The sequence below is a fragment of the Schistocerca cancellata genome, chromosome 4, assembly GCF_023864275.1.
Source record: "Schistocerca cancellata isolate TAMUIC-IGC-003103 chromosome 4, iqSchCanc2.1, whole genome shotgun sequence".
Classification (NCBI taxonomy): domain Eukaryota; kingdom Metazoa; phylum Arthropoda; class Insecta; order Orthoptera; family Acrididae; genus Schistocerca; species Schistocerca cancellata.
The window spans coordinates 416,918,033-416,932,253 of record NC_064629.1 but is presented as its reverse complement, the minus strand read 5'-3'; the positions used below and the strand labels follow the sequence as shown (position 1 = coordinate 416,932,253).

General features: G+C 42.0%; 1 protein-coding gene across 5 annotated transcripts in view; it reads left to right on the top strand.

Annotated features, from left to right (window-relative positions):
* Positions 1-14,221, top strand: part of LOC126185226 (uncharacterized protein DDB_G0271670-like) — a 186,094-nt gene that overhangs the window by 43,521 nt on the left and 128,352 nt on the right. For 3 of the 5 annotated variants that reach the window (XR_007536989.1, XM_049928106.1, XM_049928108.1), the window contains 2 exons: positions 2,142-2,317; positions 2,409-2,573. The gene's annotated coding sequence lies outside the window, so the exon portion shown is untranslated. Of the gene's footprint in view, positions 1-2,141; positions 2,318-2,387; positions 2,574-14,221 lie in introns of all 5 variants that reach the window. The other 2 variants (XM_049928109.1, XM_049928107.1) reach the window with 2 other exon arrangements.

Here is a 14,221-nt window from a genome sequence, read left to right as displayed (position 1 = left end):
TGTTGTTGGTTGCCTTCTTCTAGGATAAACTCGACAAATTATGATGATAAAAGTAACTAAAGGTGTTATAAGACTGCTCCCAAAAAAATCTCTGCAATTTTCTCATGTAAAGGCTGCAGCATTGGATGAAGTTCGTTTGGTGACCAGCATGTTTTATATGTAATCTTCTCTGTTTTCATTGAAACGTCACATTTACCAATCACTTTCTTCAGAGCCTGGAGTCGATTCAGAAATAACACACCTTATGGTTTCATACATAATACCTGTGCAGATTGAAGGTTGAGATGATGTTATTCTTCTTTTCAACCAAGAATCTTCATTTTTATCTATTAGTACAATTTTCACAGCACAGGAATTCTATGACAGCACGTTGCTTCTGACGAACGTCAAGTGTAGCAGCCATCTTGAAGACATGCAGTGACAGCGCCACTCACTGGAACAGGTTCAACTAAGCTTGAAAACAAGTGGGAAGGATGTATCTACACACTGTAAAACTTTCACACATGCAGAATGAAAACTGTAATTTTACAAAAATAGTGTGCATTTCTTTTGGAGTGACCCTTGTATAAAGATATAAAGATGTTTACCAGTTTGTGGAACTCAATCCGTTCTGAGCTTTCAGATTGCTGGCAGTTATTGTTCAGCATTTTTTGTAGACATTTAGCTCTGCGTTCCCAGTAGACGAGGTCAGTCGATCATGTTGTTGTAACAACTGCAATAGTGAATCAGTCAGTGAGTTAATGATGATACGTTGCTGTCCACTGTCCATTCACCAACTGGAAAGCTACATTTTAAGTGAAAGACTTCCGAATGCCGCACCACAGGTGAAATGTGTGAGATGAGGTAAGTGCTGCAGGACTGAAAGTGTGTCTTGACAGCTATTCTGGCTAAAAACTGGGCCTGGCCTTCTTTGACACAGCCTGAGGTGGAGTGTGATGGTGATTAAACCATGTTAATGATAAGGACATACTGAAGTGACAGCTGGTTTCTGAACCACATTTGTAAGTCTAAATCATTTTGTTTGCCTCGTTCCTAGAGATCTGTTATAATAAAATAATGCTCAGTTACATACTGCAAAATGTGTTGAAAGTATACCAAATCATCTCTCTTAAGTTCCTTTTCAAATAAGGTTGCATCCTGTCATCAAACAATTAATATGTAATGCCTATGTAAGTGAATTCTCTTTTACGATATGTTTTTTTGTACTACTTTTATTAGATTTTGTAATGAATATTTTGAGAGTTTTGCAGTTTTAAGCGACTGTAACATATGATTTTCACTCACAAAGAAGTTTACGAGAGAAAATGTGATAAGTGTCCTAGAAATGTCAGAATGTTTGTGTGTGTGTGTGTGTGTGTGTGTGTGTGTGTGTGTGTGTGTGTGTGTTCCTCAGGTGTTATCCAACTTCTCTGTAAATATGGTGTCCCTTTTTAAAGACGTTACATTACATGTACGAGGGCATACTGAAAAGTTATTCCTCCGAATTTTTTATGTAAAAACTCAGACAACTTGTTAAATTAAAAACAAATATTAACATTCTACATCTTTATTCTTCATGTTTACATACTAATTACTTAAATTTTGGAAACAGAGTAAAATTGGATGAGACCAACTTGGTACTGTATTGAGGTTGATCAGTGACAGTGAACCCAATTCGTCAGATTGTTGCAGATCTAGCAGCACCCATGTGTGTTCTGGAATTGTCATGCTAAAGGAGAGAGTGCTCCATGTTTGGACAAACTCTTTGAATTTGAAATTTGATTACAGCACACTGTTTCTCAAACATAGACATAATTATGTAAAAATTTGCAGGTATTACTTTTCTGCACAGCCTCGTACATTTGTGCTAAGTGGAAGTAAGTTGAATGTACTAACACAGCATTAATTCTGTACTTTGTGTTACTGCCAGTCACGGCCTCAGGCATGCTTTTGTCATAAGCAACTGGAAGCTCTTGGAAGTATTATCTTCCTAGTTTCATGATGATAAATTGTGGAGTAGGTTGATTGTTCAAAGTTGCCTAAAAAGTATTGATTTTAATGTGTGTGTGTGTGTGTGTGTGTGTGTGTGTGTGTGTGTGTGTGTGTGTGTTTTGAACTCACAGCTAAAATTTCGTTTGTGTATTGTAGAAATTTTGTTTCAGGAGTTCATCAAATGGTTGTAACTACAAGATAATTGCTTTTCAACTGAATTGAGGAAATGTAAATTGTTGTCAATGGTGCTGGAGCACTGGCAACTACTGTTTCTCGAGGTAGATCTGTTCAAGAAAAAGTTACTCAAGTTAATTTTGTAATGGAAGTAACAGAGTGAATAATGTGGGTAAGTAATTTGATTAAATGTTTATTAGAAATTTGTTTTATTTTTAGTTGACAATCCATTCTGTGATTAGTTACTAGTAATCTTTTGACAGTGCACAATGGCTAACTGCAGTTTCTTAATAAATGGTAACATGAACATGAACATTGCTTAATTCAAATGTGTGACAAGATATTATTTGGGTACATGCCTGAAGAAGAATGTAATCTGATGACTGCCATTACCTGCATTGATGAAGCTCATGCACCTGTCGTCTTCAGTGAGTATCAGTATTCACGATTCATCATGAGACATTAGTTTAATCAATGATAATTGTTAAAGTTATTAGATGTATTTGACAACTGGAAGTTTTTAAGGAGAAAGTTTTTTATTTTATAACCTCTGTAGTTGCATGGGTACAATCATGTGGATGTGGACTTCGAGGTTTCATTTCATAAAATTAGAAAATGATTTTTACCAACTCAAGACCTTTAGTACACATTCATGTAGGTTGTGTAGATTCAATTTTAGCCACTAGATCACACTGTGAAATGGTAAAGGATATTTATTAATGTTATGAAATGGAACCTTGAAGTCCACGTACATGTATCCATGGACTCAAGAGGACAGATTATATGATTTTTTTAATGCCAGTCAGAGTTTTGATTTGCTGAGAACATTAATGCAAAGGAGAATACTATTCCACTGGGATATTACAGAGCAGAGTCCATAAAATTTAACTGGAGATGAGGCACAGAGAGAATTCCTTTGCAGTCCAGCACATAGATGTAATTGATAATGAATATTTTGTTAATGCTAGTTTTTGTAGCTGCTGTGTGTTGTACAAATGACAAAATCATAGCTACACTACAGAAAAATTGCAGTGTATTTTGAGACAGTGCAGTCATAGTGTAACCCTGTGTTTGTGACAAGTACATATTGAGAAGTGACATCCATCAAGTGTCAAATTTCTTTGTGGAATAGTTTTCTGTATACAGCTTTCCAAAGTATTGGTTTTCTGTGTATTTTGTTCAAATAGTTATACTGGAATACCATACTACTACTCCTCAGCTCTACAGCCCTTGAAGGGCCTTGGCCTGCATCACAATATCCTGCCATTGTATCTGATCCATGGCTTTCCGTCTCCATCCTCTGACCATGTGCCCTGCCCACCGCAGTCTTCTTATTTTAATGGTAGTGACAATGTCAGGTTCTTCAAAAAGGTGTAGTAGTTCTGCATTTGTGCAAATGTGCCAACCTTCTTGATTATATATTGGGCCATAAATTTTACGTAGCACCTTTCTCTCCCAAATGCTAAGGATCATTTCCTCATTTACAGTCATGGTCCACGTTTCAGCACCATACATAACAACTGGTCTTATAATTGTTTCGTAAATGAGGATTTTGGATTTTCGTGATAGAAGCAAACTCCTAAGCACGGGTAATGTGGCAAAGTAGCATCCGTTACCTGCTGCTATTCTAGCTTTCACCTCACTGCCAATGTCATTTGTCTCAGTGATAGTCGACCCACGGTACTTGAAGTCTCTCGCCCTTTCACACTCCCTGTAGACTATTCTGAGATTTGGTAGGGTTTGTTGGTTGGTCATTGCCATATACTTGGTCTTTTCGACATTGACTGTCAGGCCAAGTTCCCTTGCACCTTTCTCTAGTTGTTGATAGGCTTCACCTAGCACAGCAGTGTTTCGTGTGAGTAAGCCACATTGTTGGCATAGACTAGGTACTGCAGTGAACAATTTAAGAAGATTCCTCCTTTATTTAACTGTATCTGACTTATGACTTTTTCGAGGCAAAGGTTGAGTAGCAATGAGGAGATGTCACCCTGTCTAAGTCCCTTCTTCACTTCCACTTCTCTGGAGATTTCGCCCTGTATTTTTACTTTACAGTTGGTTTCACTGAGGGTCATCTTAGAAAGTTTTAGCTTCTTAGGTATTCCAGTCTCTTCCATTACATTCCGTAATACCATTCTTGAGATGCTATCATAGGCTTATTTAAAGTCGAAATAAAGCTGGTGTATGTTAATTTGATGTTCGTAACATTTTTCAAGTAGTATACGCAGTGTGAATATCTGGTAAGTTGTTGACCTATTTCTTTTAAAGCCACTCTGATAGTCTCCCACTCTCTCTTCCACATATGGAGTAAGCTTTTGGTTAGAATCTTGTAGAAAGCTTTATTTGTAGTATTTAGTAGGGAGATTTCTCGATAGTTCTGACAGTTTAATTTATCTCCTTTTTTATGTATGGGGCGCTTTATAGCTGTTTTCCACTCCCTTGACATGCTCTCTTCTTGCCAGATATTCAGTATTATTTTATGAATTGTTTTCCACAGCGTTTCCCCACCCTATTTGAGAAGTTTGACCTGGATCTGATCTTCTCCAGGTGCCTTATTGTTTTTTAAGGTCTTAATGGCTTGCATCACTTCCACTAGTGTAAGTTCCGGTGTTAAAACCTCTGGTCCATAGTTAGTTAGTTCCACCAGTTCCTCCCATTCTAATCTTTCTACTTTTGGGTTCAGTAACTCTTGGAAGTATTCTGCCCACCTGTCAAGTATTTTATTACTCTCCCCTATCAAATCCCCTTCTTTGTTCCTACACATATTTGTTCTGGCTTGGAACCTGGTGTTTCCTTCTTTAATCTTTTCGTACGTTTCACAAATTTGTTTCTCTTCTGCTAGCTGTTCAATTTCTTCCTGTTTTTTCTTTTCTAGTGCTCTTTTCTCCTGTTTGCAGACCCTCTTCGCTACGCGGCACTATTCATTATATTCATTCAGATTTGCTAGATTTCTTCTCTGCAATAACTTCATTCGTGCTATATTACGTTCCTCAATTCTTCTCATACATTCTTTGTCAAACCAATCTTCCTTCCTTTGAGCCCATTCATGTCCCAAAACCTCTCCAGCTGCCTCAAGGATTGCAGTCTTACAGTGTTTACACATTACTTCTATATGTTCATTTGACGCGTCGGTATCACTCTTAATCCCCTCTTCTAATTTCATCTGATATGCTCTCCATATTTCTTCTAACTTCAGTTTCTTAATGTCAAACCTCTTTTGTTTGTGGCCTTTTTGTTTACTCAATAGTTAGATCCTATGTCTATATTTAATTCTCACTAGATGGTGGTCTGAATTGCAGTCAGCTCCACATTGGCTCCTAACATCCATTATGTCCGATCTGTGTCTCCGATCAATCAATATATGGTCTATCTGATTTCTAGTTTGTCCATCTGGTGAAATCCGTGTTTCTTTGTGTGTGTGTGTGTGTGTGTGTGTGTGTGTGTGTGTGTGTGTTTTTTTTTTTGGAAGCATGTACTGCTGACAGTCATGTTTTTTGCTTATAGCAAAATCTACAGCCTCCTCTGTGGGTGCATGTACATTTATCATTGTAATGTTGAAAAATTTTCCCCTTAATCTTAATATGAACATCCATTCATTGATTGGTTGGGAGCACATCACCACATGTTTCAGTTCTTTAGCGATCACGAAACCTGTTCCAAAGGTATTCATCCTCCTGCCACTATAGAAGATAGTGAAATTTCCTGAGTCCATTATGTCATTCCCCTTCCACCTAATTCCCTGGAGAGCCAATATTTTTATACTGTAGTTTAATTGCGTTAGCAGGTGATGTAGGGCTCCAGCGTGGTATAGGCTCCGCACATTCCATGTTCCTATGTACATGTCTCTTATCCTTTTTATGTTTGCTGGAGTCATCGTCAAAATATCTGTCCGGCTTATTCCTTTGCTAGCATTCGCAACAATTGATTTTTTACAGGGGGAGATTGTTAATCTTCCACCCAACCATTTGGGGGGGCTGCCCCTTACAGCTCGCAGGGTAGCTGGCTCCATGTTCAGGGGAGCATCCTTAGCCTTTGTAGATGCCTCTACTGACTGCAAGGCAGCAGGTGATTTGTATCGGGTTTACTCCCTTAGGGAGTACAGTATGTGTGGCCCTGCTCGTAGCTACGCTACTGCCGGCATAGCCCTCTGGATCCAGAGCATGCAAACCTCCTCGCCCGCACGGACAGTGCTACGTTGAGGCGGTGTCCCCTGAGGAGGATACTGGAATACCATGCTGTCATTAAATTCTTCATTTTGACTGTTTTATTCACATTAGAAATGTATCTGAAGCTAGTGAAGGAGTTTGTTCTTAATTTTCAACGCTTAATATTTCTTCTTTTCTTGTATCATTTGAGTTCACCACTAAATGCAACACAATATTCTATATTTGACATGTTTTTGAAATATTTCCATGGTTAGTACTTCTCGCTCACAACATATTCTTTTTTTTTTTTGAGAAAACCATGGAGTTGTTACATTGTGGGTGTGTTGCCTGTATCTCTGTTAGAGTAATTAATGCTTTGAAGCTTCCTGGCAGATTAAAACTGCGCCGGACTGAGACTCGAACTTGGGACCTTTGCCTTTCGCAGGCAAGTGCTGTACTTACTGAGCTACCAAAGCACGACTCTCAACCCGTCCTCACAATTTTACTTCCACCAGTACATCGTCTCCTACCTTCCAAACTTCACAGAAGTTCTCCTGCAGAACTTGCATGACTAGCACTACTGGAAGAAAGGATATTGTGGAGACATGGCTTAGCCACAGCCTGAGGGATGTTTCCAGAATGAAATTTTCACTCTACAGCAAAGTGTGCACTGGTTTTGAAACTTCTTGGCAGATTAAAACTGTGTGCCAGACCGAGACTCAAACTTGGGACCTTTGCCTTTCGCGGGTAAGTGCACTTGCTCGTGGAAGACAAAGGTCCTGAGTTCCACTCTTGGTCTGGCACACAGTTTTAATCTGCAGGAAGTTTCAAAATTAGCACACACTCCTCTGCAGAGTGAAAATTTCATTCTAATTAATGCTTTGTTTTCCACAGCCCGCTTAGATGATGTTAACTCTTTTCGAGTTCCATGGAACAATTCACTGCGTAAGAGATTAAAGATAAATACAATGTAGAAAAAGGATTAATTCCACTATGTGAGATGTTATATTGGCATTCCATCAGAGCCAGATGCCTTGTTCACTGATTTTCAGTATTGCGGGAGCTAATATCAATACCTCTCATTGAATGGGCGTATGTCGCTGACTTCTGTTCCTTAAAAACAAAAAATCTGTTTGTAGTGCTGTGGACATCTGTTTCAGTCTTCTTCTTATTTCCTAACCTTTGATATATGGATTTGGTTTAATTGCTGTGTAGTTCACAGTTAGTTCATATCAGAGAATAAAATCAGTGATGGTGTTTACCCAGACCCATCACATAAAGGAAATGGTTGACAACCACCATTATGTAAAGTAAACAAAGTAAAATCATCCTGACTCTCTACTCTCATTCAGACACATGTTGATTTAAGAAAATACAAAAATTATTCCCTGTGATAAGTCATAAGTTTTTCCTTGTGACCCTGGTTTTGGAATTGTCACCAAACATCTGAAACAAATGATGTAATCTTTTCAGTCCATGAGTTTACTCATCATATATTGAAAACAAATGATCGAATCTCTTCAGTCCATGAGGTTACTCATCATGTTATAAGAATGTTGTGTACCAGGAAAGATTCTACTGACAGAAGTGGCAAGATAGTCTGGGACTTCAAAAGCTGGTGGAAACTGCACTACAAAGTAAGCTATCTCAGAAGAGACAAAAAGCAAATACAAAACCATAAATCACCCCGAGAGGGCTTGCTGCTCTTTGACAGGTTCGTGCTTGGCTACAATGGAGCCCCAGCCTTTGCAGTGTCTTTTCCCTTCCGTGCTGCATGTCTGTCCTCTTGCTATTCCTTTTCCCCTCCCTTGAGGAACATGTCTGGGATGTTTTCGAAAATGTATTCTGCATGATCAGTAGCTTATATCAGAACAGTCGCTCCACTGTTTTTCGTTCCTTTTTTGTTTCTTCATTCCCCTTCTCCTATCCTTCCTTCACTTCGGCTTTTGAGGTTCCCCTTTTTCTTCTTCCTCCAAGAAGTCAAACAAAGTCAAACAGTCTTCTCCTTTGCCAACTCGGAGATCCTCTTTGACGGTGTCACCACATGATACCCTTACCTGGCCGACATCTGTGTCACCGGTGTGCACCGCCAACTGTTTCTCCATACTGGACTTCGCAGATTGACAGAGGGAGAATGCCGATGCCTCTGTAGATCTTGTGGAGCAGGATTCTCCAGCCTCTGTGCTCTGTAGCAGAAGGTTGGCACTCGGCAGCTGCTTTGGTAACAGCCCTTCATTTTTTTTCTCTCCTCCCCTTTCCTCATCATGACTCTCGATCATTGGAACATTCGAGGCCTTCAATCAAACAGAGAATTTATGGCTGCTCTTAGAATTGCAGCGTCTGCTTGTTTTCTGCTTACAGGAAACAAGATTGCGTCCTCACGACCACTTTTAGCTCTCGCATTTCTTCCCGGTCCGCTTCGACCTGACCTCTGAGGATGGCACTTCATCTCATGGGAGAGTCATGCTGCTCCTCTGGGATCTTTTCATAGTCAACACATGTCCCTGACTACCTGGCTTCAAGCTCTTGCAGTCTGCATTTTCCTTCCTCACTTGACCTTTTCCCTTTGTACTGTACACATCCCTCCGTCATTCAGTGTCACCAGGGCAGACTTCCTCCCCCTCATTGGGCAACTGCCTCACCCCTTTTCTGCTACTCGGTGACTAATGTATACTATCCTCATTGGGGCTTGCTGAGAACCTGTAAGATAGGTGCCCTCTTGGCTGACCTTTTCAATCACCTTAACCTCATCTGCCTAAACACAGGAGCACCCACATTCATTTCAGACTCCACTCATATGTATTCCCATTTGTACCTCTTTTTCTGCAGTACCCTGTTTGCCCATCATCTCGATTGGTCATTCTCTCTGACACCTACTCAAGCAACCATTTCCCATGTGCTATCCGTTTACCGACTCCTACCCCACCTACATGCACTCCCAAATGACAGCTTTCTAAGGCCAACTGGAGACTTTACTCCTTCCTGGCGACCTTTGATGAACACCATTTTCCCTGTTGCGATGAACAGGTAGAATGTCTTTCAGACATTATCCTTAACACTGGAGAATGTTCCCTTCCTTGCACTTTCTCTTTGCCGCACTGTATTCCGAACCCTAGGTGGACTGAGGCATCCCACAATGCAATTTGTGCACAGAAATGTGCTCTGCATTTTTAACCGTCATCCTACGAAGGCCAGCTGAATTTGTTACAAACAATTGCGTGTACAGTGTTGTCACATTCTTCAGGGTAGCAGAAAAGCTAGCTGGATTTCCTTTACTGGTTCCTGTAACAGTTCCACACCATCTTCCTTTGTGTGGGCCAACCTCCGACGGCTGCCTGGGACCAAGGTCCATTCCCCAATTTCTGGCCTGACAGTAGCAGATTATGTCCTAATGGACCCTACTGCTATCTCCAACACCTTGGGCTGCTACTTTGCGGACATCTTGAGCTCCAGCCACTATCACCCTGCCTTTCTCCACTGGAAACAAGTGGAGGCGGCTCAGGTGATAACCTCCCCTTCTCAGAATCGTGAGTGCTACAATGCCGCCTTTAGTATGAGGGAGCTAGATCAAGCTTTGACTTCATCCTGATGCTCTGCCTCAGGACAGGATGATATTCACATTCAGATGCTGCAGAACATTTCTCTTGCAGGCAAGCACTTTCTCCTTCATATGTACAGTCACATCTGGAAAGATGGCATGCTTCCTCGACACTGGTGTGAAGTGACTGTCATACCTATACCTAAGCCCGACAAGGAAAAACACCTTCCATCTAGTTGCTATCGCCATTAATCCTATTATGGCCTGTCTCTTGCTGGGCATCTCCTGCTCCTTGTTGCCATCTATTGCAGTTCTTCACAGACTTCTCTCTTTAACCAGTGTTGTCAGCGATGTCTCAATCATCTTTACTCATGGAGCATCAACAATGGCTTTTGCTTTCCAACTGACGAAACCGTTTGTATGAATTTCTGGCAGCAAAATTGGCTTCTTCTGCTGTCTTTACATTGGGTCTGTTGCTCTTCCGTTCATTGGAACTACGAAATTCCTGGGGCTCATGCTCGATAGGAAACTTTCTTGGTCCTTCCACCTGTCTTACATGGCTGCCTACTGTATGTGGTCCTCCAATGTCATACTTGTCCTCAGCAGTACTTCTTGGGGAGCATATGGGACTACCCTTCTCTGTTTGTATCAGTCCCTTGTCTGTTCGAAACTAGACTGTGGGTGTTTAGTGCATCCCTCTTGTGCCATCTCAGTACTATCTACCATCATGGCATCCATTTGGCCATTGGCGCCTTTTACACTAGCACGGTTTAGAGTCTGTTTGCCAAAGCAGCCAAACTATCGCAGTCATATCACTGTGACTTTTTCCTCAGCAGATATGCATGCCATTTGTCTGCCATGCTGGGCCACCCATCCTATGCCTCCTTCTTTGATGACTCCCTTGATCGTCAGTATGGGGCGCGTCCCTCTCCTCTGTTGCGTCCTGTAGTTCTCGTTCAGCTCTTGCTCCGGCAGCTTAACTTCATGCTATCTGCCACTTTCCTGATGGGTGTAAACCCTTCACAACCTTGGCTTTGTGTTCACCTTAGCCTTCATTCACTTCCTAAAGACACTACTCCAGCCTCGCTCTATTGCCTTAAGTTTCACAACCTTTGCACAGAAGTTCGCAGTAGTACCTTGTACACTGGTGGCTCTCAGACTGACCGTGGTGTCAGGTGTGCCATCGTCATTGACATGAATGATTTTCAGTGTCAGCATCTGGAACAGTGCTCAGTATTTACAGCAGAGCTCTTCGCCCTGTATCAGGCTGCACGGTACATCTGGCAACATGGGCTTTTCAATTGCGTTATCTGCTCCGACTTTCTCATTGCCTTTCAGAGCTTCAGTGTGGCGTACACCGTCCATCCCATAGTGCAATGGGTACAGGAAATTTGTCGCTTGCTCACTCTTGATGGAGCCACTGTGATGTTTGTGTGGGTCCCTGGTCATGTCGGTCTGATGCTAAACGAGGCCGCTGACTCTGCTGCCAAGGCTGCAGTCCTTGTACCTTGGCCAGCTAGTCCTTCCACTCCCTCCGATGATCTCTGTGTTGCCATCTGTCAGCAGGTGGTGTCACTTTGGCATCACTACTGGTCCTCCCTTCATGGGAACAAGCTCCGGGTAATTAATCCTCTCCCATCAGCTTGGACGACCTCCTCTCGGCCCTCTACTGCAAGGAGATCATTTTAGCTAGGTTGTATATTGGGCATTGTCATTTGTTAAGTGGTGGTCTCCAATCACTATGTGCTCATTGTCCTCAACCTCTGACGGTTTGCCATTTCCTGACAGAATGCCCTTTTTTTTTTTAACCACTTACATTCTCATTTATATTTGCCGTCTGAGTTATTGGCCATTTTAGCGAATGATGCACAGGCTGTTTATGGCATTTTACTTTTTATCCATCATAGCAATATGGTGAAGGACATTTAATCTTTAGTTCAGGAACTCATTTTCAGTGTGGCGTATTTTATGGACCATTCTCTATGTCCAGTTTTTAGCTGTCTTTCCTTCTGTGGATTGGGCTTAACATGTAGTCGTTTTTAACTAACTTTCTTTCTTTCTTTCTTTTTTAAGTATTCCACGATTCTGACATGGGCATGTATGACCCTCGTTGTTTTTGTGCCCTTAAAAAAACCAAACGACCATAATTGTAGACATGACTGAAAGTCATAGTGGAGGCGTGCAACCATTAAAATAACAATTATAAAAATGGCTTTAAAATAGCTCGTTGGTCGCAAAGTAACAGGTGCTTGATGTTTCAGGACCCATTTATTATTATTTACATGTTTCAGGCCCTGCCCACCTTTATATGACCTGCTGAAAAATTGGTAACAGATATAATTTTTTTTTTTCTACAATCTTGCAAATTTACACAAGTGTCTTAAAAGAGGAACTATGCTAAATCATGATTGAACAACAAAGACTATTGAAACAAAATATATACATTTTAGTACAGAATGAATACACAAATTTGACAAGCAAGTCAACAGAAACAAAGTTTACTTAGTCTACTCGGCAAATAACTTTATGACCAACATGTATGATGCTTACAGACGAGTGATGCGGCTTACAGATAGTTCCCATATGTGAGCATGTTGACGATAGGTGGAATAACTGCTGTGGCACTGCTATAAATGGCCAATAGATAATTGCAAGAGATAACATTATCTGCTACAATATTGCTATGCCATTTGTTAGCAGTTGGTGCTTCCCCCAGTATCCCCGCATATCCAAGAGGATGGGGTCCTGCAGGACTATGTTCTCTCTCTCTCTCTCTCTCTCTCTCTCTCTCTCTCTCTCTCGTAGCCATCAATGGTCTAGCAGCAGCTGTGGGGTCCTCAGTATCACCCTCCTTTTATAGTGAAGACTTTTGCTTCTGCTATTGCGCCTCCAGTGTGTTTGTCTCTGAATGGCACCATACGAAAGGCGCAGGCATGGGCTGCTGTCCATGGCTTCTGTTTTCAGCCGCCAAGACTTGCGTCATGCACTTTTGTTGATGACATACTGTTCACCCACAACCAGAAATTTACCTTGACAACCAACTACTCAGTGTAGTTTTAGCTTTTGGGACTGGTCTGTGATTCTCAGTTGATGTGGACTCCCCTTCTTCACCGGCATAAATGAAAGTGCTGTCTGCACCGTAATACACTTCGCGGCCTGAGTGACATCAGCTGGGGTGCAGATCGCACAACCCTCCTGCAACTTTACAAAGCCCTGATGCAATCCCATCTTGATTATGGGAGTCTGAGTTACAGTTCGGCATCGCCTTCAGCATGCAGATACTGGATCCAGTACATCACTGTGGGATTAAACTTGCGACAGGAGCCTTTCAAACTGGTCCTGTGAACAGCTTACTTGTGGAGGCTGGGGTTCGTCCATTGTGGATCAGGCACCAACAACAGCTCGCAGCTCACCTTAGCATCCAAACTACCATCTTCTCTATACAAACACAGAAATTCATCTCCCACACCGGTGGCCCAGGTCAGAGATTATGATCGCACTCTGTGTCCGGTCCCTCCTCTCTGAACTCCAGTTGTTTCCTCTTCCACCTCTCCTGTGGGTTAACTCACATACACCTCTGTGGTGTATCCCTGAGCTCCAGCTTAGTCGTGACCTGTCACAAGGTTCGAAAAACTTGGTCCCTCCCGAGGCCCTCTGCCACCAGTTTTTCTCCATCCTTGGCACATTCAGGGGTTCAGAAGTAGTCTTTACTGATGGCTCCACAGTTGCTATTGATGTGTGTTTTGCTTATAATCACACGGGATGTACTGAACTGCATTCATTGCTGGATGGCTGTAGTGTTTACACTGCAGAGTTTGTAGCCCTCTCTCGTGGTCTTGAGCGTATCCGTTCCTGCACCAGTGGATCTTTCCTCATCTAAAGCAACTCCTTGAGCAGTTTGCAAGCTCTTGACCAGAATTACCTTCGCCATTCCTTGGTCATTGCTATCCAGCATCCCCTATATGCCCTCAATGAATGTGGACACTCTGTGACCTTTGTCTGGACCCTGGGCCATGTCGGGATCCTGGGGGAATGAACTTGCTGATAGCCTGGCCAAACTGGCTCTTAAGATCGGTATTCCGAAAGCAGACATCCAATGGGTATTATGCTGTAAAGTTTTAGGAATCTGGAGTATGGAATGGGTCACTCTGACTTCATCAGAAACTATGAGTGATAAAGAAGACTACAAATCTGTGGAGGTCCTCCATGCAGGTCTCTCAAGAGGACTGAATCATGGCCACCTCTTCTGTTGCGAGGACCTGCCCCACTGTCGTGCTTCTAGTTTGATGGTGGTCCACATTTTGCTGAACTGTCCCAACCTAGTCACCCTTTGGCGGACTCCCAATCTTCCTGACTTGCTGCCCCTAGTGTTAGGTGACTATGCCTCAGTGGCTGA